Genomic DNA, 25,535 nt, shown 5'->3' with positions numbered 1-25,535 from the left:
GGAAGGGCTGCGGTGCTTGTTAGCAACCAGCTTTATGACAGCACCTCTAAAGCCTTGCCTTTCTGGTACTGTGGATGAGACCCACCTCTGCATGGTTGCCTGTCACATTTAAGCCAGAATCCAGCCCTCAACAGGGACCAAAAGGATGGCGATAAAACATACCGGGCATGCAAAGAAGCTGCAGGTCGAGAAGGCCTCATTCACCTAACGTCTGAGCTGTACTGAGCCCTTTCCCCTCCTAAGAAAGGCAACTGGCTCTTCAGTCGGCAGCTCTCAGACTTGCGTGGTAGTCTATCTTTGGCAAAGGACATACAGCGCATACACAAAAGGACCTAAACCTGTGTCCATCAGGAAAGGGGCGCCCTACTCTCAGACTAGCACCTGCCTTTGGCTTCGACTCAAGCGAGCAGGAGTTGCATGTGCATTTGCCAAAGGTTAAGCAGGGCCACGAGACAGGAGCAGCGATGCGATACCTGCCTTAGACCTGAGAAAAGACACCAGGCTGGACCTGCGACGGAAGTCACTAAAAAAATCCACGTTTTCTAAAGCACCTTCTCAGTCTGAATGACTGCTTTTGGGGTGTCTGCCTTGGCATGCCTAACCCTTCCTAGAGAGATGTCGAGCAATTCGCTCAGATTGTAATTAGTGTTGAAGGCACAAAGCAGCCCAGCACAATGTCTCTGGAGATCCATCAACAGCTATTGGGAGCTGGGTGCCCGAGAAGCAAAACCTAGTGACCACTGTAGAAAATGTTAGTGTCTTAAGGGTAGGATTTTCAGAAGCGTGCAGTGCTGACCTAACCCATTGAAGTTAATGGGAGCAGAGTTAGGTCAATCTTGAAGGCTTTCAAAAACTCCACTCTAAACCTCTTCAATACAACATAGCCTTGAGGGGCTGTTAGCTCCTGCACAGAGGAAGTGTCAGCCTGCTTCTCATCCCAAACTGTGAAGCTTTCATGGGAGAGACAAGTATGTGAGCATATGCGTTTGTGTCTGCCTGCATTTGTGCTTTTTCTCTGGTTGTCTGAATGGCTTGTGCAGACAAAATAAAAAAAAAAAGCCAGCCTGAGGGTGGAAGGGAAAAGCCAACGCGATCACAGAAATGATGTAGCAGACAGGATATATTTTCTGCATCTCTAATTCGCTCTTTTGTAAAAGGAAACACCATTGTAAAAGCTAAGGGTGAATCAGGCAAGTGTTTCAATTGCACAAGCTTACCACCCATTGCCTGGGCATCACTAGGGGGTCCTGCTCACTCAAAGCTATTCGTGTTGCATGGGGCATCGAGGCCCTAAGCCTGCAAGACAGGACTCGAGTTCTTTCCTAGCCTGTTTTCATCTATATGGGGCGGTGCTGGGGAACTTCTTCACAAAGGTCTGGCTCTGGGAGGTGTCGAGACTCTTCATATCCCTTTGAACTCAGTGGGACTCGATGTTTTCTGGGACCAAGACCCTGTGGCTTGCGCGCACGCTCTCAGGAAAAAGGAATTGCTGCACCACAAGAACGTGAACAGACTCGTACCTCTGCCTGGTGCATGAGTTGCATGAGATCGAGGAGAACCCTTCTGCCAACCCATCCCAATAGACATGCAATGCTAAGTGATGGCACAGATACTACAAGCAAATTCCATTAAATTCACTAGGAGTGGAAAGTGCTCAGCGCCACGGATGAAGCAGTTTCCTAGGATCAGGCCTTGGGCAGTGCCAATTCCTTCAGGAGTGGAAGGTATGTCCACAGCAAACGTCCAGCTGAGAGCCCACTTGCTCCAATTGACTCTCATGGCAACCTTTGGTACCCAAGACAGAGCAACAGAGACAGCCAAGAGCTTGAGTTTTTGACCCTCCAATTGGGTTTTCAACAGGGAAGTCGTTCTGGCTCAAGAGGTTTGCTGTAACATCAAAACTGCTTGCAAAGACAGTCTGTAACTACTGGCTCTTTGTAGCTGGCTGGATTTTCTGCCTTCTGCTGGCCTTCAAAATCAGAAGAGAAAGCAGCTGCTAGAGAGAGCGAGCTAGGAGATGGTTTTCCTTAAAACTAGAAAGTGGAGAGGAAAAATTAGTTTAGGATCGCACAAAATGATCCGTTTGTTCCCTCCCACCCCAGCCCTGAAACCAAACACACAAAGGTGCTTCCACGATCGCCACGGTCTGTTCAAGACAAAACCAAACATTTCATTTCAGCATTTCAGATTGGGGATTGGCGGGAGAGACAGGGAGGATGAGGCTACTTGTCTCAAAAACTGGGCACACCTTTTAAAAAAAAAAAAGTTGTTTCAAAAAAAAAAAAAAGACATTTCAAAATTGGCAAAATAAAATGTTCCAAATTTCCCCCTGAGCTTGTCCGAGGCCAAACCTTTTCATGCAAATTTGTGAATTGTTTTAGCCAACAGACATGCATTTCTCTTGACATGAGACGTTTCACCCAACTGGGCTTTAAGACAAAGTAAAAAGGCCAAGGTCTTTGCAGTAGACAAAAATCTCACTTTTAATTAAGCACAACCTGACAGGTAGCGTGTCCTTGCAGTTCCTCCAGGCCACGCAATCACCCCCTAGCTTCCCCCATCTTTTGTTGAAACCATTGTGCAGCTCTTTGTCGGCATTTCAGCGTTTAATCTTACCTGAAAGCACCAACTAGGACTCTAAAGTTTAATTTACAGAAATCCTGGCACCCAGGAAAGGGAACAATAACACAGCTCAGAGTACAGCAAGTGTAGACATGGCACATCGTCATCACAGTTCAAACTCAAACAACGCCCTTGCTATCCCAGCCTCGGAGAGATGAACCATTGCCTTAAAATTGCATTGCATTGGTGCTCGTGTGACAAACGTGCCATGAAAATCTGACCTAAACACGGTATAAACATCTGTAAAACGGAGGAGAACCGATTTCAGAAGAGGATGGCTCAGAGAATGGCTACAAAAGACTTCTGCTCTAGATCACAGCCCAAGGCAAAAGGATTTGAGCAAAATACTTCAGCCATCTCAGTTTAGTTCTGGGCAGGCGTGGCGACAACCACGACACCTAGGAATGCCAAATGGCAATTATCTGTGCTAATCCATCGGGAAAACTTTCCTGTGCTTTCAGTTCTACAGCTGTACATTCACAAGAGGGAGGCAGCATAGTAGACATGTGCACTGCTGCTGCCCCTTCACAGATAAAGAGTGCACGGCAATTTTAAAAGCTGTTGACCAAGTACCTTTTCCCACCATGAGAACTCACTCAAAGTGCTCTTAAAAAAAAAAAAAGAGTTGACACTGTCCTGTTAGCAAATGAGTGTCATTAGACTATATGGAGATGCAAACAGTGGCAAGCATTTGGTATTCCCACAGCAGACCTGCTACCTTCCCATAGTCCCAACTGGGCTATGGACCAGACAGTACGTTATCTGCAAATGCATTAGAGATCAGAACTGTTTTAAAGGTTATTCATCCTAGGAGCAATCATGCTGTAATTGAATTTATCTTCCACTTATCTATTTACAGAAACATAGCTGCAGTTTGGGGTGGGGTGGGGTGGGGTGGGATACCTAGGAGCTGCATTTTTATTATCAGTTTGTACGTAGGACACAAATGATTCCAACTCTCTCCCTCCGCTGAGCCGCATTATTTGCCACATGATCTGAGTTCAGATGAGAGAGAAAATCTTTCTTTACTGATAAGGCTTTATCCTTTAGTCACGTGTTTAAAAGGGTAGTGGGGGCAAGGAAACTGCATATAGTCAGGAAACAAAATATAAATTGAAAAAATATAACAAATCAGGGCTTCGCAGCGAGGTGGCAAGGCATTTTTTAATCTCTCCTGAGTTGGTGACATGAGAGAAGTAGCAAGCCCAGCTCAGGAGCTGGGTGTTACTGCACTGCTGTCTCCCCAGTAATGGGAAGGCTCTGGGATGGGGTCAAATCCCCACCTTCCCTCTGCACATCTGTTCACACAGGAGCTTAACAACACTATCACATGCAAACCAGAAACCAGCTGCCGTGTATGTAAGAAAGTGAGTGGGATTGTGGCACGTTGCACTGTACAGTGCCCTTCATCCATAGATCTCCAAGTATCAATCCTGTTTTGCAGCAGAAGTTAGTAAGTACTATCCCTATTGATAGGAGTAAAGTAAGGCAGAGGGCAGGAGAGGGCTAAGTGACATGATGAAGGTCACACTGTGACAAAGCTGGCACCTATAGTCGTGCTCCCATCCTTGGGACACGTCATATCCTGGCACAGATGCCACTCTGGGTTTCATTACAGATGCATCACTCGTTTACATGGGGTGAACCCGGGAGTGCTTTTGCCCCCAAAATAACCAAAGCAAGAATATAACTGGTGATCCTAAAAACTCATATGCATCAAGTCTCAGTTCAGGGCCTGTTGCTATCAAGCAGGTGGTCCAAGAGATTGTGGGAGGTGTACAACATCCATGAAAAAGAGATTATGGCATCAGGCGGCCTGATGAATGGCGTGCTAGGCTGGGGTAGACTGGGAGGATTATTTCTGATTCTGCCACCGTTCTGCTAGAGGCTCTTGGGCAAGTCATGTTATATTTTTCTACCTACTCAATGGGGATACGGATACTTCCCTCTGTGTTAAAGCACTTGGAATGGATCACGTTGGAAAAGACCACAAGGACCATCTACTCCAACCCCATTAAAATCCACTGTTGGCAAATACTATATCACAGCTAGATTTTACTATTGCTCTTGTCACTAATCCATACAGAGCTTCATTTGACATGAAAGTTGCTTTAGCTGATCAAAAACTTTGAAGCTGGGTCCATGATATTTTCTCTTCTCTATCTAAATAACGTTGTGGGGGTTTTTTTTCCCATCAAAATTTCATTTATCTTGGAGCTGAACATTTATGCTAAATTTCAGCCAGATGGAACAGCAAACAGCTGCAAGATTACAGCCCCCAAACCAGGGTTTAGAATGGAAACAATAACTTCTTAGAGGGTTGCTACAAGCACTATTTCAATGATGGAAGAGTCATGCTGCAATTCATCTTCCTGATCGTTCTTTATCTCCCTAGTCGCCATTGTTCAAGTTGGTGCCAGCTCACCTGCTGCTCTTTATACCGAGGGAAAGAGTGCTGTCTTTAGAGAGGCTTGGGAGCAGTAGAACTGCCTGGTGTTGAGGAGCAGTTATAGGTCCTGAAAAGTGATGATAAAAGGCAGCCTGGGGCTGGGTCTCCGTGGCTCAGTAGCACATTTGCTCAGCTCGCAGAGAAGCGTTTCCTGAGAAAGGCATCTTCAGGTGGGCCTAGCTGACTTGGGAGCATCGAAAGCCAATGGAATTGGAGCTCCCAAGTCACCTTGGCACTTTTGAAAATCTCGCTTCTCACTTACACGCCTGCAGATTGACTCGGGAATATGAAATCCCAGCTGGTTTCTTTCTGGTTCATGCCTCATCATTGGGAAGAAAGACCTCATGACTGGCACATCTTCTTTGGGCCTCATTTCATGGGCTAATAGGAGCCAAGGAGACAATGCTTGCATGAGTTGGTACCGATCTCACCAAACGCACTCCAGATATGCAGCAGCAGGCCAGGATGGCTATGCTTCCATGTAGTCATATTTTGCTTAGGTTTAAAGAACCCTGGCTGGGGGGAACACATCCAGACATCGCCTATGCAATGGCCATGTGAAGTATCTTTTGCCAGAGCCATGCAATATGAATTAGTTGTAGAGCCTCACATTATCCTTGGGAAATAGGGTCTATTGCAAAGAGCCAAGGGCTCCTGTCACCCTCCTATCCCCATCACCTCCAGGAGCACATTTAGACAGGGGCCAAGTGCATCCCTCCCCAGAGCTCTGCTCTGTCTACATCACATTGCAGTGGACAGTTGTGATTAAAGGTCAGCTTGATGACCCATATCATCCTAGAGTCGAATTCACTCTTCCTGCAACCTCTCCTACTGATAACGACGGTCTGTGCCACACCACTTATAATTACACACATCCTTTCCAGAGAAGAAAATCCTGCCCTAACAAGCACCTCGGACACTCAGAGTTTTTTCCCTCACCACCTATTCCTGGTCTCCTCGTATCATTTAGCCCAGGGTGCCATGAGCTCCTTCGAAGGCTGCCGCAGTGTCTGGTCCCTGTGAGAGGAGTTAAGTGCTGGGTCTTCCACACACCAGGCTCCCTACACCTGCCTCGGTGGCTCCTGGCACCAGCACTTGAGTCCTTGGAGGAGCAGTTTCAGTGGCCGGGGCCATGCTGGTCCCTTTAGGTACGGATCAGGGGCAGAGCATGGCAGGGATCTACCCCTGCTGCCTTCATGTGGCACCAGCCACCATCATGACCCCTTCTACCTCCTGCGGGGACAGCTGCCTCCTTCAGGGCTCTGACGACTCCCAAGCTCCCCAATCTGAGCAGCTCCTGCCCGTGTTGAGCGCCGTGCACCCCCTGCCATGCTCTCAGAGGTGCCCTGCCACCCTGTGAAATCCTTTAAGGTGTCACAGGAGGCGAGAAGGCAAGCGCCATAAGAAAAAAATTCATTTTTAAAGGAGTGCCAAAAAAATCCCCCCCAAAGTTAAGAAGAGCCCTGCAGTCTAAAAAGGCTGAGAACCACTGATTGAGACCCACTTGGACCTGAGTGCAGGGCAATAAAGAACGCTTCGTTTGAAGTACAGTTAAAACGGCACTTCAGCGCAATATTTATTCTCTTCGTTCAGGCGCTTCCATGGGCTGAAGTGATTGCAGAAACTGCGAATGTTATTTTAGCAGCTCTTGAGCACAGTCAATATTTGAACAGCATCAGAAACAAAAAAGGCAGCCTGAGCTTTACTTACACATACAGCCTCACAAATCAAACCTATTGTTTGCCCTGTGCATTCAGTGACAGTCCCTCGTGGGACCTTACCTTAGGTCAGCTAGTCATTATGAAAATGAAGAAGGGTCCAAAAATACCCCAGCTCTAGGAGTCCCTCAGCCCCTCAAAGATAAAAAAGCAGAGACTGCAAAGCAGTTCACTATGCCTCTACTCTCAATAATCCAACTTCCCCTCGAAAGCTGGAATCCAGAGAAGGGAGGAAGCAATGAGATTTGCAAAGAAGCCTCCTGATGGCAGAAGACATGAATGTGAACCATAAAGCTTTCTCCTTTGAAAGATAGGGTGACCTTGCAGCTAAAGCACTGGACTAGGATCCAGGATATTAATTGCAAGCTCTGCAGAAGACTTTTTGTATGATCTCGAACAAGCCAATTCATCTTTCATACATAAGACAAATATAACACTTCCTTCCCCTACTTAGACGAAGGCCCTACCAGAAGTTTCTATTATCTGTTTAAACAAAGCCCTTTAAAACAGAACCCTGACCTCAGTCAGAGACTTCTGTTCGGTCATGATAAAACTCAGACAGATGATGCTGAGTAGAAGGCATTGCTGACCAAAGGTCAGGGAGTCCCAAGTTCAAATCCTAACTGCGACTGAACTCCTGAGATGTTTTCAGTCATTTTGGTGGGTTTTTTAAACCTGTACCTCAGGTCCTCCTCAGTAAAATGGGGGTAATATTAGAAGCTTACCTGGTAGGGCATGCTGTAAAGTACTTTTTTGGAAGTACAATATGAAACTAAGGATTAATGATAAACTCCGACCACGTAACCAAGAGCAAATGCTGCTCTGATTGTGCTAACACTCCAACCCATACAGAGGACGGTATTATAAGCTCCTGGTCTCTCTCTCCAAACAAAATAGCTTAGAACTGAATCCCAGTGGCTAGAACAAAACACAGTGAATCATTCAAAAATCTCCACATAAGTTCAGGGGCTGCACTCGCCCCTCTAGGAACAGATTGGGAACAAGCTTTCAAAATGCCTTGTCCCCCCACCCTGTTAAAATTGGTTCCATACGCTCTTTAAAGTGTTTCCCTGCTGCGGCAGGGAATTGATGGCTAGAAAACGTATTTAGAGGTTTGCCTTTGGGAATTGGCTTGTAGGTAAAGTAGCTATGTATTAGAACAATGGTCCAGGGCAATAGCAAGGGTTAATTGATTTCTAAAAGCCTGTTTCTGCAAGTTTCCTCAAGGCCTACTGTGTCTGACAGGCAAGCAGCAAGCAGACACACAGGCTGGGAAATTAAAGACATGTACCACACTGTTCCATAACATGAGATAAGGTGGCATTAGGTCACAGTGCCCAGCTGTAGAGCCCTTGGGATTTTCGGTTTTGGGGAACAGACCAAATTAGGAGAAGACCAGTAAAGCCCAACTTAGGATGCGTGCATGTAATGGGTTTGTAAAACAAAGGAATATGCTGGCAGGACACAACATAGACAGTACGATGACCACAGAGAGACCAATCAATGATGACTGGAAATGAAGAGTTATCACAGAGGGAAAAAGATACAAAAGGAGGGATTTCAGAGACCACCATGGACAGAGGGCATACCGCCAGCCCATCTCACCCCACCCACCCCAGTGCGATGGGTAGGCCTCAGCCTCAGACCTCCAGGCTGCTGACATCTGACATCCAAGAGAGAACCTCAGGGTGAAGTTCACATCCTGGCCAGATGTACCTTGACTCTGTGACAGCTCTAGGACTGGTAGATATAGGATTGTTTGCATTATTTTTATCTGCTGTCAGTGTGTATCAGTAAAATTGCCTGTTATCGAATGGAAAGGTTGGGGTCAGTCTGAGGGTTTGGGTCCGCCTGGAATAAGGTATCTGGGTCATAAATGCAGTGTCAACAGGAATCATCCTCCCAGCTGAAATGGATCTAGCCCAAATCCTCTGCTCCCTGCACAACACCCTGCTCTTCTCCAGCTACTTAGAGCCTGACCACCTAGTATTGTACATCTATGAAAGACATAAACAGCACTGCACAGATGGCCACTGGCCAGAGCTAGGGACACCAGGCATCTAATAGCACAAAAATCACTCGTGCTCGTCAGCTGGGAAGTGCACCCTCTGATAATCATAGAGCTCAGCACCACATGGCTACCATAAGCAGCTAGCAAAGGAATGGGACAGAAAAAAAAAGCCAGCCATGGGGCATCTGAAATTGTACCAGAAACCTGAAAAGTACCCCCACGTGTCAGGGGCAGCTTTGCTCTTTGGGATTGGTTTCAAGTACTTGAAATTCTTCACACCCCAGCTGCTGAGTGTTGTATGTCTGGAGTGTAAAGAAAAAAGTGCTATGTAGGACAGAGAGCGCACAGACCCGAGCTGCCAGTACCACGAGGGCAATTACACAGCTGCATACACAAGGACATGGAGGGAAGCATGTTCCAGAGCCCACATTTCCATTAAAAACAGTAGGGATAGGCCTGCCCAGTTGCAAAGGGATAATCAAAGTGAAGAGCTGCATGCACGTGGATGTGCTTATTGCAGGATTCCTGCCTGATCCTACTGGTATTAAATGAACTCAGGACAGTCCATCCAAACTGAAGGCAGATAAAACCCTTGTATTTTTAGGCTTGACACTGCCTTTCCCAAAGTTAAAGATGCATTTGAAACATAGTGGCAAAAGTAGGCCCATCATTTGTGAGTGATGATACTCTTATTTTGATCTGTAATACATTCAGGGGTCACAAACGTTTTGGTTCACATATGGCAGGCAGAAACTGCATACTTGAACAGGCTAGACCCTCCCCACCGCTCCCCCATTGTGAATATTTATACCCCATAACAGTGGTTTGCAACCTTTTTCCATTTGTAGACCCCCTAAAAAATTTCGAACGGAGGTATGGACCTCTTTGAATTGTAAGCATGGGTATTCACATACTGTACTTTTGATTGAAGAAAGGTCTAGGAAGAAATATCCCTTGTCCACCGCCAAAGCCAAACAGTTCTGTAACCTTTATTTTAATTTTTGCAAAGTACATTTCTGATATTATTCAAGAAAATGGCTTTCCGACTTAATGCATCAGTGCCTCTAGACACCCACAGCCTGAAACCACACATACAAAGCCCAGATGACTTTTAATATATTAATGCATGCAATTTCATGTCTCTTAGCTTCATGAGTTTTGCCTTGTGTACGTCCCTTAGGGTGACTGGGGCACTCAGCTTTGCTTCACGCTTCTCACACCTTAACACAAAGCACGGGGCAATCCAGGTGACAAGCCAAGAAATGCGGACGCATTGACTGATACAGAGCAGAGCTGAAAAATCAGTTTGATAGAGAACAAAAAAGAGAATGCCTGTTGGTATAGTAAGATTTGCTGGTGGCTAAGCAGTCATCTGGGGAGATTGGAGTTAGATTTCCCAGTCGAGTGCCAAATTTCAGAATTATGCCACCCCAGCTAAGGCTTAAGATGGAAACAATGGAAGGAAAAGCTGAACTCCAATTTAAAAAATACACCCTAACTCATAAGCCAGAATGCCTGACCAGGGCTTTCAGCAGCTTGTGGCTAAATCCCATCAACTCTGTAAGAAACTACCCCAGAGGCAGAAGTACCTGACTGTTCAGTGAACAATTTAAGCCATGCAAACAACAATGCTTTATATATTATAGGTATTAGATGACAGGCCCTAAGGAACCATGGGATTTATTACAGGTATGGACTGGAGGGAGGACTTGAGCAGTTTGCTTTTCTTCCCACGGTTCCCATGTCGACAGACAAAATCTCCCAGAACACCTTGCAAATTCATCTGCCCTGTGCTGCAGCTTATAGCAGCCCTGGGAACTCTGGGATGCGTGCCCAGAAGTTAGTGTGGCTGAGCGAGCGAATGCACTGTCTGTGTTATCTTGCATCAAATTAAGCTTAATTGATGCAAGTCTGTAATCTAAACACAGCCATAAAAAGGGGAAGCAATGTCCTCGTGTTGTCATTGAAAGGAGACAATGAGAGGCATGAAATGTTAAAACACTGTTTCTTCAAGGGACTCCCTGGAGAAGCAGCTCTTCCCCTTTCACGATACATTATCCACTCCACATTTGGCATGTTTTGCTCACCTCGGTGTTTTAATCAGTCCCTCAAGTAGCTCATTGCACACTGAATAGATCTGGGACGTTTGCAGATGTTGGGTCAAAGGTAATTTCTGCCACAAGTAAAAAAGCATAAGAAAGTTGCTGCATGGCAAGTTCTGGAAAGCCTGAGGCATCCAAAATACAGGCAATTTACTGTCTTGGCTGAGAGCTCTCCAAGAGCTGACAGACAACATTATCAATCCCAACACAATTATTGTTTTTTAAACCTGACATCGGCAGGCCCTTGGAATTTAATCCAAGCGCATCCAAACCAGCTATTGCACAGGTAAGAGGAGCGCTGAATGCAATAATAGCCTCTCCCCAACAGCCTGCTCAGCAGAGGACGTTAAAAGCAAGATAAAAGGCCGTGTCACTGTCCCTCCAAACACGGAAGAGTGTATTGAAGTGACACAACCGCTGCGGTACAAACAGGTCATTTTCAAGGAGCACAAATGCATTGAATTCCCAATTTAAGAAAGGCTGCTGCTCTGCCGCCGGAGGTTTTGCGGGGTATGGACAAGGTAGGTACGGACCATGGGGACAGACAAGGACGTAGTCTGATCTGCAAAAGGGAAAATTCACCCCTCTCAGAACGTCAGCACAAGACCGATGCCTGAAGGGGACTTATGCCATTTGTGCTGAAGTCCCCAAAGTTACAGAGAAAGCAAACACAACTGGGGCATGATCAGAGGAAGTTCATTTGATGAGGCTACAGGGGTGCAGGCTGTAGCCGTGTCAGTCTAAGGACATAGGCAGACTAGTTTCTTTGTGTGAATCTGATATCTTTTATTAGACCAACTTAAATAGTTAGGAAAAAAAATTCATGAGGCTACGCTTTCCCCAATGGTCTTCATAACATATACTCGGTTTGGCTACCACTGGAGTCCATGGCCAAAAAAAAAAAAAAAGGGTTCCCTTTGGGTGAAAGACACACACAGCAAGCCTCTTTTTACTATCTTTTGGGGGTATTTGTTTGCAGTACGGACTTGTACGAGGCAATGTAGGTATAAGATGTGCAGAAGAATAAATTGTTCCCTGTACTCACCAACCGGCCTTGCCAGGGGCCGATTGAGAGCAATACAAGGCAGAGCAAGGATTTGCCATTACAGCTGCAACGCTGCTCCTGTACATAGTTACTACGTACATCCCCAAAAGCACCATATAGCAAGCTGCTGAAGCCACAGACTACAGCCCAGCTGCAGGCAGTAACACTAAGTGCAAGCAGTTCAGGAGGACTGGGCCAGCTGAGGGAGATAATCAGAGGAAGTTAAAAGGAGGGGAAGTTAAAAGGAGGGGAAGTCTGGGAGTCAGGCAGACAGAAGGTGAGAGGTGGTGGTCTGGCCAGTGGCTACAATACCAGATTAGGTACTTTTGGGGTCTGGGGACAGAGCCAGGGGCTGTGAGAGAGCACCATCACAGCCAGTCAGACAGGAAAGACTGCAGTGTGGCAGGAGCAGCAGTAAGTTGAAGGCACCTTCTCAGGGGCTGAAGAGGACTATGAGTTAGCACTTTGTGGACTTATTTTAGTGTTTGAAGACTGGATGATGTGAGAGGAGGCCTGTGGGACAGGCATGGCCTGGGAATAAAGGACTGTATCATGGGTAAAGGCTTTGCGAGCCAAGCTATAACCCTGAACCTGCTACATATCAAAAGCTAGAAGTTATAGAGAAGGGCTGGAGAACAGGTCTGATGAGAGATCGCTTGGTTTTCTTATGAACTAGACAAGCTGTCATGCAACCTGCCACCTGAACGCCAGCTTCTGACCGCATCCTCAGGTCTTCTTGTGGCATCTTATTGCTCTTTCTCCACCCAGGACTACAAATGCCTCGCACGTGATTCCCATCTGTTTCAAGCTTTTGGGATGGCTTGTAGCTAATAGGAGTTGGAGACCTGCCCTCACCCCACCCAGGGAAGGGAGGATGCTCTAGGACTAGGCTGATAAACAGTAGCTCAAGGAGAGACTGGGACAGTGTGATGCCAGCTTTATGCACAAACACAGGCACACACCTGGAGCCTTGCACTACATATGCATTGGTCAAAGCTGGTACTATCTCATTGTATTTTAATGGCATTATTCTCTTGGCACACGTCACTGCATCCTGTTCATAGAAATATTCCCAAATCCTACCACCCCCCTTTCCCCATAGCACAGAAAACACAGCCAATGTCACCGTTCGACTGTTACACTGCTATGATAAATCTGATTTAAATCATTTGGGCAGTCCATCCTAATCCTTAATTTGTGAGACTATACCTTTTGAAAGTGCTAAATTGATACTTGCTAGTGCATTAATTGCATTCCCTGCATCTCTGCTCTACCTCATGGCAATTGTGCAAATATTATGTCCATGTTCAGCTCTGGATGCTTGACTATGACTACTCTGATTTACCAGAAGAACTTCAGGTATGAGCTAGGATGATCATTCACTTAGTTTGCCCCACTGTCAAAGTGCACACACGGTAATTGCATAAGCTCCTGATTTACAGTTTACAAGAATAAGTTGTGAATCTGGCAAGATGACAAATGATCATTCTATACTTGTTTTCTTACGCTGAAACGCAAGATGCCATGGACCACATTAAGGAACTGGATAGTCCTCAACATGACCCCATCTTCTAGAACAGTATCACTGCTGTATTTATTGCCCCAAGGGGGGAAAACAGGCACGGAGGTTAAAATGAATGTCCAAGACATGCCTATGGGAAAGTTAGGACGAGTCTCCAGGACACCCCATTCCCAGAACTGCCAAAATCACCCCCCGTTATTGCTTTTCACATCCTGTTAGCCTTTGTAAAGCTTTTACTTGCACACCTCGACAGGTAGATTGCTTGTTGGGTTACAGCCTAACTTCCAGTCAGTCGTCTTCTTAAAAGTACAGAGGCGGAAAGGGATCTTGGAGTCATTATTGACTCCAAGATGAACATGAGCCGCCAATGCCAGACCGCAGCCAGCAAGGCCAGCCAAACCTTGTCATGCAGCCAAAGGTGCATCTCAAGCCGGTCCAGAGAGGTGATACTCCCCCTCTATGCGACTTTGGTCCGGCCTCAACTGGAGTACTGCATCCAGTTCTGGGCACCGCACTTTAAGAAGGATGTGGCCAGCCTGGAGAGGGTTCAGAGGAGGGCCACCCGCTTGGTGAGAGGGCAGCAGGACAGGCCCTACGAGGAGAGACTGAGGGACCTGAACCTGTTCAGCCTCAGCAAGAGGAGGCTGAGGGGGGACCTAGTGGCTGCCTACAAGCTCATCAGGGGAAATCAACAGCAAATAGGCAGAGCCCTTTTCTCCCCAGCACCACCTGGGGTGACGAGGAACAATGGTCATAAGCTGATGGAGAATAGGTTTAGGTTAGAGATCAGAAGGCAATATTTTACAGTCAGGGTGGCCAAAATCTGGAACCAACTTCCCAGGGACGTGGTCCTCGCCCCTACCTTGGGCAAATTTAAGAGGTTGGACGATCACCTGTCTGGGGTCTTGTGAACCCAGCATTCATTCCTGCCTGTGGCAGGGGGGCAGGCTAGATGATCTGGTCAGGTCCCTCCTGACCCTAGCTACTATGAAACTTGAACAGTCACTGATTTTTTTTTTCATAGCTACAATAGCTTCCATGGTGATAAGACGACAACTAGTAGCTGAAAGCAAAAAGTCATGATGATGAAGTCCCCATGATGGATAACAAGAAATGAGTGTTGCAGAAGCTTGCAATAAAGTCTTGATAAGCCACGAGACTACTTGTAATCTAACTCTCTAACAACTTTGTTTTAATTTGGTAGCCACCAACAGGGAGTTAGCAATTTCTTTGACTCCACAATCAACCATTTCCTCAAAGAAAAAAGCTTGTATTCATTGCAATACCTGATCTTCAATGGGAGCCAAAGGCATTTGGCACATCCCCAGAAGTTCACCCAACTTCTCATTTTGAAGTGTGGATACAGATGTGGAATGACATCACTACGTGATCATACCAAGAGAGTACACGCAGATCGGCCAAATGCAGAATCCTCTTCACCTCCACCCAAGCTTGGGAGAGTCTGGTGAAGGAGAAACAGGATCCATCAAATCAGGTGTGGTTCTTGTTTTCAAAAGCCAAAAAAAGTCCAACATAATGAGGTTGGTAAATGCCAAATTTACCCTCACACTCTCTTTCTCTTGAGGAACTAAGTGAAGTACCACTCCACCTCCACCTTTCAATAAGTTTTCCGTGGAGTCCCTGAATGAGCACTTTAAACTGCAAACAGCGGGTGGAAATTTAATCAACTACCCCAGTGTTACATGCTCCCCAAACAGAATGAAGGATATTATTTGTATTGCTACAGAGCCTAAAATCCAGCCAAAGAGACAACAAAAGGGAAGACCCAAAGGCCGTGCCCACGTGAGCGTGGATGTTTGCTTCCCCGGAGACAAACAGCGCAGGCACATCTTGTGCCACTGCTACTTGTCCCGGGGATTGCCTGTGCCACGTGCGCTCCGGCACATGACAGATTACCTTGGGTGGGGTAGGGGTCTGGGGCCAGCAACTGTGCTGGACCCAGCAACCTTACCTGGGGTCCCAGGGGCTCGGGGAGCTGCAGCCGGGGTGATCCTGCCACTTGGAGCTTGGCTGGTAACTGGAGCTTGGCCGGTAGCTGGAGCATGGCTCTGGCTGACCAGGATCCAGTTTTGGGTGGTGTATACTGCTCCTGCATGCACCACCTCGTTTTTTTCCCCTGTGAGGGTGTTTTGGACCCTGGAGTCAAAAATCCCCCTGCACTGCTGCCTCGCAGCATGGGGAGCACCTGAATGTGGGGGTATGTGGCGCCGCAGATGGGTCTGGGACACCACATAATGCACAGCTGCGCTCATCTGGACAAAGAGTTTACAATCTAAGTATAACACTAAAGAAAGAGAGAGAGTCAGACAGGGAAGTAAAAAAGAAATAAAGACAATGAAACAGCTTCCTAGGACACCGGTGGCCTGGGACCACTGCATAATTGTTAGGTTTCTTTTTTTGTAGGCATCACGGCAACAAGAGGAAGTCTAATCAACGTGTGTCCACATGTGAAAAAGGGAACACAAAAAAGGCTGTTGAGATCTGGATAACTGAAAGCCAAATGTTCTTTTTTTGGCAGGAAGAACATTTTCAGTTCAATAAAATTCTTGCCAAAGGCATTTTCATTTTATCCGTCTTGATTTTCCAGCTTTCCTTAGCTAAAGCCTGAAATTTTGGGTTCTTTCATTTTCAGGGACAACTTTTGAAAACGATCTGGGGAAGCTGACACCTTCTTTATTCCTGTCACAAACATTTACAGGAGAATAAACAGTATCTTGACCACAGAGGTGCAATGGTCTCCCAGAAAGCAGCAGTTTGAGCAGTTTAGTGGATTGGATCCTTATTTCCCTAGCTCGGTCAGGAGAATGAGCAACTGAAACGGTGCTCTTTTTAAAATAAAAGTTCTTATAAAAAAAAACACCACATTTCAGACTTGATAAACATGTCAAAAGACTGCTGGCCTGAAGAAATGGTGCTTCATTTTTGTTCATACAGGTAGTTAAACTGATTTTTATTGAAAGACAGATGCACAAGAATAGATGGAGTGGGTCTTTTTTCAATGCCATTTCAACTTCCTGTCTATCTTCATTTGCTTCTGATGCCAACAATGACCATTTAATTGTGGATGTCACTTCTCGGGTAGATAGTAAAATTGCTCTCCTCGCTATAAACCAATCTATTTTAAATTCCAGGAGCTGGGTGGGCAAATGTGTCTATTTGCCCCGGCAAATGTGTCTATCTGGAACCAGACAAATGCTGCAGTAACTTTTCCCCACCCATAAATATTAGGGGTGTGCGAAGCAGGCCGTATTCGATCTGGAGAGATTAAAGGGTCCTCCGAGTCGATTCCAATTCGGAGATTCGGCCACCGAAACAGGCCGAATCTCTGCCGAATCGAATCGGGGGCCAAAGCTTCACACAGCCCTAATACATATGCACTTTAAAGCAACATGAGCACAGGCAAAGCCTTATTCATGTTCCCTTACATGAATGTAAAGGTCTTTAATGGCAATACAGGATATGTCAAGCAGGTGTAAAGACAATGTTCCCGGTAAGAAAATTCTTTAAAAATCCTGTTTCTGGGAGCTGCGTCTCTTGCAATTGCTGAAAAATAATGGCGAGACGTTTTCATACGCCTTCTCCTCCCCTTTTTAAATAGGGGCTTTCATCAAAGCTTGAACTATTTCAGCAAGGTCTATAGTTTGCTGGGGAAAAAAAGTGGGGAAGATTAAGATGGATTTATTTTTCTCCACTTCTGCTTCCAGATTTCAATTTTCCTCAATGATGGGAGTGGGGGAAAAGAAACATTTGAATAGGATTTAGCAACAGTGTGCATTTTCTGCACATGAGACTTTTGCTATACGTGTACTCAGACTGTCACCCAAGTAAAGCGCAAGCGCAGTCAGGAATTGCACCATACTTAGTACCACTGAGGCCCAGAAAGTTATTCACACTGTAAAAAAGCAGCTTTTTAAAACTCTCTTCCTGATGCATTTATTATAGTACCCTTCCACCTGCTGTATCAATCTGAACAGCAAACCTCCTGCCCCTGGTGATTCACAGAGCTGGTATTAACCCGGGCACTTGGCAGAATCATTCAAATTAGAGCCAAAAGGGACTCGGTAGCACTTCTGGCTTATTTTCCAGCCAATGCAGGTTTGTTTTTGAACATCAATGAGATCTCATGGGAGCTGAGCTCATTCGCAGGCTTCTGTGACTCGCTCTTCAATCTCCCATTCTTTATTTCACCTCATTACTGCTAGTAAGCAAGCGGCAGGGTGACAGACAGTCTATGCCGCCTAAGTCCCAGGCTGGTGCTGCTTCGCAAAACCCTCCAGCTCTGACGGACTGCACGGCCTTGGGCAAGTCACTTCATCTCTTCCCTAGTAGGACCCATGTGCTCTTCATCTGCATAGACAAAGGTCTTTGGAAAAAGGCTTTTTTTTAAATATATATAATTTCACAAGTAACCAGCACTATAGGACCAGGTGCAGGATGGTCTTATAGGCCTCATTCTAGAGAGGAGGAGATTAGGTCTTTCCCCATACTCTGTAACTACCATTCATTTAAACTGCAGTGTGTGTAGCGCAGTATCCCATGCGTGATTCCTGACGCCACTGTTTTCCAAGCAGCAGTCTCATCAAATGATGTTTCAGAGACAAAGGGAGAGAGGCTATTTTCTCCATCTCCGATTCGTCCCTGCCCCGGCGAGAGACAAAAGTGTCCCTCTTCACTTTGTATTTCTTCTGTTGATTTTAATTTGCCACATGTATATGAGAGAGCAGAGAGAACAGGCTTCCTTAGCTGCTGAAGACGTGAATTGGGTCAGGGAAATGCGAATAATAAAGCAGTGTTTAATAGACTAGAATAGGCTCAGCAACTGTTTAGCTCTTTTAATATAAGCAACCCCATGTCATTTTATTAACTTCAGAGATGCTCAGTCTCTTGTTCAGGAGGCAGAAGAAAATGCATGTGCTGTACCAAAAGTTATAGAGGAAATTGAAAGAGGATGTTATCGCAGCTTGTTTTCTTACCGCACACTCTCTAGGACTGTTCAGGTGATGCAGTCATACGATTTTAATTATAGGCAGCTCATGTCAAACCCTGCTGATTTAGAAGAAACCCGCACCCAAGCCGTTCTGCCCAGGAACCTGAAATGTTTCAAGAAAAACAAGCTGCTCATTTCAGCATGGAAAATACTGTGCAAAGATCATACCTCCTGCACAGCTCTCTCCAAGCCAAGCATGTATTCGTGCTCAATACAGCCGGGCAGCTGTTGAAAGCCTGTTGATAGATATCTAGCTACTTATCTCATTTGAGTGGGGAGTGGAAAGGAAAGGTCCTTTGCACTGGGAACCAGATAAGACTACAGTACGTACTTGCATGGATGGCGAGCACTGGGATGCGCACTATCAGCATCAGCTTCGCAGCTTTGTTCTTCCTCCTCCTCACTGAGCCCAAGGTGCTGCAGTGCAGGATCTGTTCCTTGGACCATTCCCACAACTAAACAAAAGACACCTTCATAGACACCAGCAGAGAGAGCAATTTGTATCCCTTCTTGTGTTGAGTTCAGTTGACAGCACAGCCAGTGACTTGCATTTCTCAGGGGCATACTTGCATAAGTAACTATGCAGCCTAACCCATCGCATGGCTTCAATCTTAAACACATGCTTGGATTTTGTGGCTGCAATAAATTCTGACACTTAACGTTTGAAATCCAATCTGCGGATCTTTGCAATGGCTATTCCTAGATTCAGGACCTGATCCCACAACCTTATTCCAGAAGGTGTACGTACAGACCGAACATTACGGTTTCCCTTTCACTCCTCAAATTTCATTTTGAAGGGACGCAGCCCAGCGAGTTCAGAATAAGTTGTCAGCGACTCCCAGAACCAAACCTGTACAGATTGCTCATTCATACACGGGTTTGATCGTGGTAGCAACTACGGGCCCCAATGCATGAGATTGCACACACACACTATAAGGCCTTTATTTTAAGTTACAGTCCAACTAGATGATACAAAGGATTAAAGGTGAAAAAAAACGCACACAAGAGAAACAACTTGCTCAGTCTCACAGTGCAGTTAAGTGATAGAAGTACCACCAGAGCTAGTCTTCTGACTCCCCCCAGGGCCTCTCCACTGGGGTATGATGCTGCCTTTCATTCTCCACCTCTTCCTTAAACGCATGACCCTAAAACAACTCTGTTTGCAGAACCTGTACAGGTTTGCATCTTCCTACAATTCAAATGCTGAATAGTTTGATATGACTTGCATTCCCAGAAAGGTTCAAGGCCTTTCACTTGTGTACTACAAGGATTTATATGCTTCTACTCCTGTTTGAAACCCTTATAAAAAAACATACATTTGAAGTGTTCCAGCAATATTGAAGCACTTTGCAACACACACAGCAATTTTAAATTATTGCAGCACTTCATACATTTTGTTCTAGAAGTACTCGGGTTTGCACAGTTTGGTACCATGTGGAACAATTTAATAATAGTGGAGATCATCAAATTTTATGAGTTGGAATTTAGAAGTGATCAGGACTGTGGACTTGCACAATATAATTTTAAAATGATGAAACTTTTAGAGACACTTAAGAGCACCAAGTGATAGGTTCACCCCTGCCATACCCTAAGCAGGCAATATTAGTTCCCATAAAGACGCTAGACTGCTACAGAACTGAAGTGTTGACTACGTTAGGCAGCTGTGGGTAAAATGAACATGAACATTCATAAAAACTCTCTCAACTGTTAGGAGTTAGAAGTGTTGAACGGGTGGCTAAATACTTCCTTGCACTCTAATTCTTTTATGAGTAAAGTGACTATCTTTTGAGACCCCAAATCCAGGACACACCACAGATCTCAGGTGCTCCAGCCTCAGAAAATGCAAACATCATTGCATGGGGATGTGGCTGGATTAATTAGCTCTGCTGACCACAACACAGAGAGAATAGGACAGTTGACCTCTATCCGTCGTCCCTCATGGCTTGTCCACAGCATCTCTATGGCCCATTGGGGAGCCAGTCCCAGCACCCTGCTGGAGTGGAGGGGGCTAGGTGCATTGTGAATAGCTTTTAAAGATTCAGGATGGATTTTCCAAATTTAGGCCAAAAAATTAAAATTAAAAAAAACCAAACAAAATTAAGTTCTGGGAGTCTCTGAGAACAGAGGGTGGAAACAGATGTCACCCTTCGTTGCCTTTGTGTTGCCGTTAAGTTTTTATGGCGGCACACAGCAAAAGCAAATAGATGTTCATACCCTTCATCATGCCACAAATGCCCAGATTTGTGGTTGTGACCAAAGGCAGCAATGATTTATTGACCATGAAAGTACCCGCTTTATTGTGGCAGATGTCTATTTGCTTTATGGCAGGAGAGCACAGGCAGCTGCCTATGTTTTCAAGCTGCTCCGAGCAGGCGCTCTCTGGGCTTGGTCCCTCATGGCCCAGGAGCCCCCAAGCAGGCTCAGGTCCTTCAAGCACTGGGAGTGCCCATTTGGCTTTCCCTGTTTCCAGAAACATGCCCCTGGGATTTTCAGGGCACAGCTCTGGAAACGGGGATTTCTTACTCCCACCGCTGCCAGAGATGCACCCTCCGAGACTGCTGGGGGAACCTTGCTGGAAGCAGGGAACCCTGAATTTTCTTGCTGCCAAACATGCACCCCAGGGATTGCTGTCACAAGATCAATGGGCAGGACAAGTGACACACGTCATTCGAGTCCCGGCACGGCTAATTGACTTCATTTGACAACATTTATTTTTAGCCTTAAGACACAGCCTTGCAACTTGAGACACTTGGTTGTCTTGTCTACAGAGGAGAGTTATTTTGAAATAAAAGGAAGGCATGAATTTTTAGGGGCATTCACACTTCCACACAAACTCCACACCCAGATACTTAATCTGCAGTATTAATGCCTGCGGTTTAGCTCATTCCACGTGAAATATTAAGAACAGCCTTCAGGGCAGACAAAGTCATAAAGGGAGCTCATGCACATGGTACTGTGGAAAAGCTAGGTGTTACTGCCCATTTCCCCACAGGGTGAAGCCCTTGGGTGGAGATCTCCACCTTTAGTCCTGTATCAGATCCTATGCTACACTGTCCGGATGACAGAGATGCACTTCATAAGCATTGGCTAACGTATTTGAAATAAGCATACTTGCATAAGAGCTATTTTGGCATGATCTCTCCATCTGGATTGTAAGCATGACATGACTGCAAGAATATACAAGTATACCTTCGGCTTTCTTTAAACTTGCTTTTGTCGTGCACCTTTGCACAAGCTACTGGCTCATGCCTCATAACGCCCAAGGGAGATAAAGTAGGTATGCATTCTTCTAAGAAATCAAGGCAATAATGACTTGAGAGGTCCAAGCATGCACCTGAAAGGAGAGTTCGCTCCTCTTTCATAGGGTCTGCCTCCAAAGCTTGGTTTTCACATGGACGTTGCATGGCTTCAATTGTGTCAGTAAAGTTAAAACTGGGCATGCAGGATGCCTGTGTAAAAAATGTGCTTATTCTGATGCAGCTTATAAAGGAAGTTAGCTATGCCAATATAAAGCAAAATTATGTTGTCAAAACAGCACTGTAGCCAGGGTAGCGTCCATGTGATAAAATATGCTCCCCCATCCAAAAGATCTCTGTACAAAATATACGGGTAGAGCATCCCCAGATCCAAACATAGCAACTTACTCTTACCTCTTGTAAGGGAACTATGGAAGCTCTTTGGATGGCATTTCCGCACTAATAAACCAATAAGAAATAAAAACGAGTGCTAACCGATGTATTGAGGTATGTTCACTACTTCTCATCGCACCAGTACATGTGCCATCGCGCATGGCTGTGCAGCAGCAGGAGGAAGAGAGATTGAAGAGAATTCACCGTTACTTTTGTTGATGCTATTCAATTTTCTTTCAACCACTTTCAGTAATTTACTTCTCGTACTGCAAAACGCTGTATTTACCAGCGGAGAAACACCTGCTTTATGTTCCTAACTCATCCTACCTCAGAGGCAAAATACCCACTGGTTGGGGGTAATCATCTGCTTCAAATTAATTCTTTAGCACCTGGGTGGAGATTTCCTTCCTTGGGAAGAACCAAAATGAAAATTTTGCAACTTTTAAGTTGCAGTTTAGCGACAGCTAGGAGGCCCGTGGGTGCTGAACGCCATACAATACACAAACAATTTGGGCTATCTGATGCATCCAGTTTAGTTTATATGTTCAAACCAGGTGTTTTTAGAGCTGTTTTAGATTCGTAATCAACTAGCGTCCTTCCTCCTCCACACAAAATCCTCTTGGCCTTCCTATTCCTCAGAACAGATGTCTCTTAAGTGGAGGGTGAATTGGACCATGAAGTGCTTGGTTATAGAGACACAAAGGCACAGTCGGCTAAAGCAACCTGCGTTTCCCTTATCATCCGGGACCGGATGCAGGCAGACCTATCCGAACACTCACAACGGATGAATTCTTACACTGCCAAATGAAAAGGGAGTTTCTGTCCTCTTTCCTCCATGGCCTCCAGCCTTAAGCTCGCTCGCCACTCTGGGCTTAGCGCGCACATGTTAACGCCATCCTGCCTCGGTGACAAAGCCCCATATTACAGCTAGCCAGAGGGCTGCAACAGTCACAAAGGGATGAGGAATACCTGTGGGCATTTTTACACGTGCTCCTGACGCGGTGCCAGGAGCTTCTAATTAGTGAGGCACCACTGATTAAAATGCCCATGCTTCACATTCATCAGCAGCGCAGCATGCCTCCGTGCTGAGAACATGGCAGCGGTGCACTTTGAACGAAAGTGCATCCAATGTGTTTTAAAGCGCACCACCCACTGCCATTTTCTCAGTGTGGAGGTGCGCTGGCGCCGCTGATACCCATGACGTGCGAGGATGCCAGAGCACATCAATGTACGTGCTCCAGCAGACTCCAGCTGGAGTCATGTACCTTTGTCCAGTCATGTACCTGCTACTCTAGCAAACTCCAGCAGACTCACTGGATTTCCAGCTTACTCCCACAGTAAGTTAATTTAAGCAGTATTCAAACTGGGGCTAACATGCAGCAGAAAATTCTACATCAAAAGTCTAGACAAAAAATGATTTGCAGACAGGCCTGTCAGAATATATTTTTTTGCTCTCTGAGAAGCTAACAGTTATTTAGAAAGCAAATTATAATCAATAACCTCTAAATAAGAAGCAGAAGACGACTTTAAGAGCAATGCTGGAATCTGCTGAAATCAGCATTGGTATTTACACTTACCCAGCCAAGAACTAAAAAGGTTAGATAGTCTAAGTTTCATAACACAATTGTGTCATTAAATTACTAGGAATCAGCATTCAAGTCACTATATTTTCTTACTTTTTGACCTTATGCATCTACATTTTCCCATCAAAACCATGCTAACAAGACATGCAATACCTTAGCAGCCTGGAAAGAACAGAAGACAAGGCTGAGCTTCTGTCTGGTTTCATGCAAGTTTATTATTTAAAAAAAAAAAAACAAACAAACCCAAGAATTGGTAAAGCTAGGAAGCCAGAAAGGTACTGGTAAGACTTGCTGTATGTCACAGCTGGTATGATGCTGACCAGACAGAAGTGTACACGACTATTTATTCAAATTCATTTCAAGTTGCATATATCCCCATCATCCTTGCTGATTTATATATATATTTTTTTCCATTTCACATTCAACAGACTTTCAACCCTCTGCCCTAGATGTGATTATGTATCAGGGATGCGCAAACAGAGCTTATGAAGTGCCTTGGAAACTTTTCAGATGACAAGATAGGATTTTTAAATTGTGAAAGGAGCTATGTACGAGACATTTTGTTTCCATTCCAATTTCTTGGATCAAATGCTACTTTCCGCTGCTATCCTTCTGCCTATAGGTTGGATAACACTGGACAAAAATATTGCAAACTTGGGTTAGAGAAATTCTAATAGATGCATGTGTTTATGATCTTTAAAAAGGCACGGTCTGATTTTTTTCCCTTGTTCCCACATGCTGCTATGGCCAATTTTCACAGCTGTAAGGGGCAAAACAGTTCTACTTCCCCAAAGAACAAAGTAGATCTCAAACAGGTGAGTAGATGCAATCTGAAGATGATGCCAAGTCCTTAAAAAATGCATAGGGGTACTCACTCAAGTGCACTCTATAGCTTTCAAGTCATGCTAGTGCAAGACAAGCTACACAAGATTTGCCCTGTTTTTCCTTGTTCACTCTTCATTTTTTTGTTGACTGTCCAAGTTGATTTATGGTCTCTTTTGTATTAATAAACCTCATTACTGATATGGTAATGTTTTCTGGTGGTGCTGCTGTGATGGTCCAGGAAATGTGATCGAGGCAAGGATTTTTGTAGGTGATGGCTTTTATTGGAGCAACTGCAAGGTTGGATGAGATTTGGACAGGCTTTTGAGCACAAAGTACCCTTAATGTGTAAATTCATAGTAAGAGGAACCAGAACTTAATTCATAAATATCCTTGTATTCAAAAAACCTAAGTTTTACCTAGAAGTGTACAGATACTTTGGTCCCATATCAGATCAGCACTGATAAGGAAAATTGACAGTATCGGCAATCAGCTTTTTTTGGCTGATGCGGCTAGGAGTGTCTGATAACCGTCCCACGCATGCACGCAGCCGCAGCGCAGCACACAGACGGCCAGGAGCGCAGCCTGGCAGTGTGGAGAGCAGCTGGGTTCAGCTGGTAAGTCTGTTGTAGGGGAGCAGATTGAGGCCCCCGCAGTGACCTGCGGTGAGGGTGTGGGGCTGGGGCAGGCGCTACCCAGCTGTGGTGGGATGGAGCCATGAGTGGCTCATCTGGGAGGTGTGGGGGGGCTCCCACTGTTGCACACACCTGGGGAGGGCACAGTGGGGGGGGGTGCCCCTGGATCTGCACACAGGGCAAGGACGGGCTGCAGCTGTGGGCTGACAGCGCCAGGCTCTTCCTGGTGGGGGCTAAGGGCAGGTGGCTACACTTGGGGCAGGTGGTGACGGTGCTGGGAGGGGGGCTACAGCAAATTTTGGGGTGGCTGCAGCCCCCCGTAGCTGCCTTCCCCAGTGCCACCCATCCCGTGCACAGCCCGGCCCATCTGCCCTGCCAGGAAGAGCCTA

At 45.7% G+C, this 25,535-nt stretch overlaps 1 long non-coding RNA gene across 1 annotated transcript in view; it reads right to left on the bottom strand.

Moving 5' to 3' along the window:
* The window catches only part of LOC112548869, a 24,458-nt gene extending 5,528 nt beyond the window's left edge, over window positions 1-18,930 (bottom strand). The window contains exon 1 of the long non-coding RNA XR_003092398.1: window positions 18,809-18,930. This is a non-coding gene — a long non-coding RNA (uncharacterized LOC112548869). The remainder of the gene's footprint in view (window positions 1-18,808) is intronic.
* Between the last annotated feature and the right edge of the window lie 6,605 nt (window positions 18,931-25,535).

The sequence above is a fragment of the Alligator sinensis genome, unplaced genomic scaffold (genome assembly GCF_000455745.1).
Source record: "Alligator sinensis unplaced genomic scaffold, ASM45574v1 scaffold628_1, whole genome shotgun sequence".
Lineage (NCBI taxonomy): Eukaryota > Metazoa > Chordata > Crocodylia > Alligatoridae > Alligator > Alligator sinensis.
Note: the sequence above shows the minus strand (reverse complement) of the source record. Positions and strands in the feature narration are given on the sequence as shown.